Here is a 5,915-nt window from a genome sequence, read left to right on the forward strand (position 1 = left end):
AGGGAACACACTCACAGAGGTGCGTGATGTGTACACATATTTTTAACGAGTGGAATTTAGATGTAACACGTTTTGCTCTGACAAACTAACCAATCAAATGAAGAACATCTAGAGGCAGCATCAGAAACTGTACACTCAAGCAAATATGATGTGCGATAATAACTTCAACATGTGCTATGTATCAGTCATGATCTCACTCTTATGCTGCCCACCTGTGGTGCTGTTAGAAAACTAACAGGGATTTTTAAATGTTGATGATAATGTGGTCTGGTCCTCTGAAGCAAATTTGAAAAGCGTACACGAAATGCTAATAATATGCCAAACTTGTCTGGTACAATTTAGTGAGGTAGGAATGATGAATGCTTAAAAGACTCCAAGTCAATGTTAACAACTTTAATTTAAGTAGATCAGTACACTAACTTTCAGATTGCCTTAATTTTAGTAAGCCTAACCTATAAGACTAAAACATTTATGTACAGCATAAAACGTGATATTGTTTGTAATATATATATATATATATATATATATATATATATTTCTTTGTTTAAAAAATAATAATGAAAGGGAAGACCACCTTGAAAAAAATAGCATATGAAATCGCAATATTATATTATATTCGCAATGTGATTACTTTTGAGAATTGTTCAGCCATAGTGTTTAAGTGAAAAAGAGGGTGACTATTGGTCTGCCATAGTGCACACTGCGCCTGCGCAATGTCGACTCTCCCCATCGCCGAACACTCGTGCGGCTCCAATAGAGTGAAATTAATTCGCGTGATTAACAGTAAAACGAACAGGCGTTCCCCGAAAAAATCAAAGCAGCCGAGCGTTCGCCCTCGCTTGGAGCGTCCAATTCCCACATTAGTCCCAACCAGCAGCCGGTCCAAGTCCCCGCAGCCGGCGTTTGTGTCTAAAATGTGCGGTATTGTGGGCGCACACTGGGTTTGGGAAGTCCCGCACGTGCAGCGGTGGCGTGCTTGACTTGCTACGGGACGAGCGTACAAATACGAGATAGAACATCTCGAAATGCAACGCGAACGTGTCATAGCGTGGAGGAAAAAAAGCTGCGTGACTTGGAGCCACGGCTACTGATTTGTACTACACGCGTACACACACAGCCCAGGGCCCCGTTCCTCCTTGAACGCAACGCGGACACACAACAAGCTAGCTCCTAATAAAAGAAACAGCCCTCCTAGCAACAATGGAGGGTTAAAGGTAAACTCGGACAAGGTACTTACCAACAGAACAGCACAAAACCTCGAAGCTTGAGGAATTCAACGCCGCGTCTGGCCTCTCTACGCCGTCCTTATGTTTACCCCTATGGAGGTTCCGGTGAAAAAAAACGTCACAAGATTCCAGCGGTCGGCCTGTCGGGTCGGTCGCCCAATACCCCCGCCCCGCTCCTGTCTCGGGTGAGTGATGTCTGTTTGCCCCTTTCACTCGGAGTCTCTCTCACGCCACCATGTTGCCAACGCCGCGTATGTCTCCTGGCTCCGTGCTTCGTCTCTCATCCGGGCGTTCAGAGGATTTGAGCCGAGCACACTCGGGATGACAGCTTTGGGATGGATGGAGGAAGGGGGGGGGGGGTGGGGGGGGGGGTCGAGCTACAGAGGTGGAGAGCGAGTGAGTGGTCATTCTGCTCTAGTGCACAACAATTACGAACAAAATGACTGTTATACCTTTTTATAAATGCACATTCAAATTATAGTGGTGAGTTGAATCAGATTCGCGGGGGAAAGAGAGAGAGAAAAAAAACTGTTTTTATTTTCTAGCAATGCGGAGGCTGCAGCATATTGCCACCCAGTTGGTCAATAATGATAATGATAATAATGATGGTGTTTCATCCTGCTAAATTTGCCGCGCAGCCATTATAGTAGCAGACGTGCGCAGGGGCTTCTTGCGTTATGTAACAAGTGCAAGCGTCCAACAACAGTGCGTGTGCGAGGGGAGGGGGCTGCTTATGGTTAGCAGGCAGTTAAAGATAACTTGATAACAAGACGGATTCAACATGTGCTTATGAAATTTAAAATGCATGAGAGGACAATTTAGAGTTGCACTATACATATTTGACATATTTGAATTTATGAGGGTAACAAGGCATAAAATAATTTGAAAATCTAATACTGTCAATTTTATTTATTTAATTTAATATTACTTTTTCAGCCAGTCACATTAATGACCCTGTACAATTATTTCAACAATTTGTTTCTGACATGTAGCTCACACTGTAGACATTTGAGCACATACTTCCAGGTCAAGTGAAACTGAATGGGAGAAGGACAAGCACATTAAAAAAACAAAAAAACAAAAACAATTGATGAACGTAAGACAGTATGGTTTATAAGGGGGTAAAACACAAAGTGATTTTAAAAATACATTTTAACGTGTCCAATTCCCAATCAACCCTTGTGAGGAATAAGCGGTCAAGAAAATGGATGGATGGATGGAATTCCCAATCAATTCAACTGAAGAATTAACTCCCACCCTTCAACTGTATAAAGACAGTGTCTTGTTGAGACATGCATGACTTTGTTCCATTCAGAAGTTGGGTGGAACAAATTACTGGCTGAGTATTCACCCACGCCTGTTGGGTCGGCGTGTTCCACACTGGATTTAAAGAGACATCTAATTTGTCCAACGTGCCGGGGCTATGGCCAAAACATGTGGCCCAAAACAGATCCTAATGTTGAATTGTACTGAATATAAAATTAGTACGATTAGTTAAAAGACTAGGATTTGAATTAAGCCATTACAGTATGTAACATTTCTATTTTTAACAGATATCGTGGAAATAAACTTTGATCTGTTTGTATTCAAATATATACAATAAGCATTAAATACATAAACTATCTGAATATTTAAAATAATACTGAATGTTCATGTTCTGATTTTTAAAATAATAATAATAATAAACTGCTATGTTTTTTATCAGTAGCTTGGTATTCTGTCCAACTCTGCCCTCTAATAACACAAAATGTCACAAAGAAGCAAACAGCTGGAATTGTGTATCCATTTGAATCATAACACTCCATTATTTTGACATGTTCTTTGTTGTTGTTGTTCTTTCTTCTCAGCACTACAAGTTACTTTCAGATGAGAGTTCATTGATGGATTCAGTCTGGTGGTAAGAAAAAAACAGTGACAAGTTGAGTTCATACGGCGTACTGTACTTATAATAGTATGAACGTGGTGCTGAAATGAAGAAGATGTGTCATGATGTCACGTTTCTCCCACCCAACTTTAGAAAACAAGCTCGCACTGCTCTGTACCGTCTTGTCAAAAGGCAAAATTGAGTCACGTTTTGAGTGAATAAAGCGCTTTCCAAATGTAAACAGTATGGGTTTTTTTCTATTCAAGCAAACCTCAAACTTTCCCTGTTTACTTGAATTGTTGAAAGGGAATGGCTTCCCCTTTCTTAAAGTGACCCTGACATCAACTAGTGAAGAATACTATGGTGAGGTCAATGCAATGTCTACATGAAATAATACAGTAGAACACTTTTTTTATGTGACTTAAAAGGAGCAGTCTCAATATGGGGCGTTAGAGAAAGAGAGGAACAGATAGCATGCTAATATTAGCTCCTACTTTTAGCCACTTGTTGGCTGCTCTTAATGTCACCACTGAGGAAAATTAGCTTTTTAAAAATAATGTATTGATTGATTGATTTTATATTGCATCCAAAAAATTATTTTATTGGTTATCTGACTTACACATCAGAGATGAGATGCATTTGCTGTTTTTATATATATTTTTTATTTTTAAATGTATCGTTATTAAAAGTGAATAACTTAAATTTACAATTCCACGACTGTTAAGAATCTTAAAAGCATTGCCTGTTTAGTTAATAAATGTTTCATGGCGGCAACAGTTTTACCCTGGAAGTAATTATTTCTATTTCCATAATTTCCCATGGGAAAAATACCCCAAGCTACAGGAAATTGCCTTGCTTTTTTTTGTTAAGTCTTTTTCACAGTTTTTGAAGGCATATTGAGTTCTTTCTGCCAACTTTCTCACTTGTTATAATGAATACCCTCGCTGGCGTGTATCAGCAGCAGCAACATTGCAACACGGCCTTTGAAAGAGAAATATGAATGCTTTTGTAATCATGACTGCGTTGGTGTACTTGAGCGCACAAGGACAAATGCCGCCAGCATCCTTTATTATCTCTTGTCTAGGCAAGCCTTTGGGGTGTGGTGTTTACCACGTTTTATCAAAACAACCCAAAGCCTCAAACAAACCTCACAATGGACCACAGTCTTCAAAACGTGCTTTCCCTCTCAAGTCAAACTAACATTTTAAAGAACATTTTATGGATTGGGGTAGCATGGTAGACTTGTCATCATGTCTGCCTCACATTGTAGAGGTTCTGGGATTGAACCTTTGTGGAGCACCTCTTGCCTAAAATCAACTGGCATAGGCTCCATCTCACCTGCTATCCTCATGACAACAAGCCATTTAAAAAATGGATGGCTTTTATGAATCCAAATGCAGTATATGTGAGCAATGTAAGATTTGAGATTTTATGACTGTGTTACCTTTGTGCCAATTGGCAAAGTTTACTCTGAAAAGGTTTGCTTGTTGTTGTAATCAAATCAATAAATCTTCCTGGATTGTTTCACCCGGATAATTGAATTGTCACTTTGTTGTTCTCCCAGGGAATGAAAGACAACGTTAAAATGTCCTCTGGGCCATTTAAACTGATGGTGTTGGCAAAATTGTGTTCAGAGGGGACACCTGATGCTCCAGGGAGGACTTGTAAGCACTCCTTGGAGGCAACATATTTGTTGCCATCTAGTGGTGAAAATATGACTTGTCCAGTATCTACTGCAAAATGTAACAGTATTATGTTTGATGATCAGCAAAAATACAATCATTTATCTACAGAGAAAAAGCAAGACTAAATTAAAGGCATGTGTGAAAAAAAATTGCTTTTCAAAAATTATTTTCATAGTAGCTATATCAACATTGCATATTAATGATATTGGACTATTTTAAAAGGAAATTATTTATTTTTTTAAATCTCAGGATAGTAAGTCACAAAGGATGTGTAACGATGAGACATTGTTTAAAATGGGAATTAGCAGTATAATAATTTGAATGTGCCGCTATTACAAAATGGAATGGCTCATTATTGCCCTTACGTCGTTTACAAACCATTATGGTGCAAAGGCATGTACAGTGTCTTGCATTGGAAAAATGTGACACAAAGTATAGTACTGTATATTAAAATAATCTCTTCTCACCCCCCACCACGCTTTGCATATTGTGGATAGGCCTACACAGATTATTTGTACCTTCTCCCATCAGCTGGAAAAACATTTCATTGTTTTGCTTCACTTCATGCCACTGCCCAATATTAAACCAGTTCACTGGAATTAGATAATTTGCCGTGGCACACCTGATGATCTGTTGTGGCAAATTAGTGATTGAGAGTAATTAGTATGGTAAAACAAACATTCAGCTCTGGCTTTAAAATACAGTGTACACTGAATATTCTTTTTTTTATTTTATTTTGACAGTCTTTCATTTTATTCAAATAAATGTTCTGAATGTTGCTATTTGAATTTGGGAATTGTCACGTGTGAGTCATTTATAAAATCACATTAAAAAAAAGATAATTTTGCAGTGGTGTGGCAAATGAAACCCAAGCTAATTAACATCACATATTTCAATATAGCTTACATTTATGACTTGCTAAAGGCTAAAGCAAAGAGGCGTCTTTTAAATTAAACAAACTTAAAGGCTTTATTATAATTTGACATTTATTATTTATTGACTCGTGTATAATAAGAATGTTACCTGTAATTATAATTGCTGAATAAAACGAATGTGTGTTAAAGGTTGTAGAACTTGAACTACAGCATGGTTGTAAGCTAGCACCTAGCATGCGTTAGCTTCCCGGTAGTATGTCACTAT

General features: G+C 38.3%; 1 protein-coding gene across 4 annotated transcripts in view; it reads right to left on the reverse strand.

Moving 5' to 3' along the window:
- Nucleotides 1–1,563, reverse strand: part of slc20a2 (solute carrier family 20 member 2) — a 50,540-nt gene extending 48,977 nt beyond the window's left edge. For all 4 annotated transcript variants that reach the window (XR_013283437.1, XM_077520598.1, XM_077520593.1 and 1 more), the window contains exon 1: nt 1,238–1,563. The gene's annotated coding sequence lies outside the window, so the exon portion shown is untranslated. The remainder of the gene's footprint in view (nt 1–1,237) is intronic.
- Nucleotides 1,564–5,915: the final 4,352 nt, after the last annotated feature.

Source organism: Festucalex cinctus, chromosome 5 (assembly GCF_051991245.1).
Source record: "Festucalex cinctus isolate MCC-2025b chromosome 5, RoL_Fcin_1.0, whole genome shotgun sequence".
Lineage (NCBI taxonomy): Eukaryota > Metazoa > Chordata > Actinopteri > Syngnathiformes > Syngnathidae > Festucalex > Festucalex cinctus.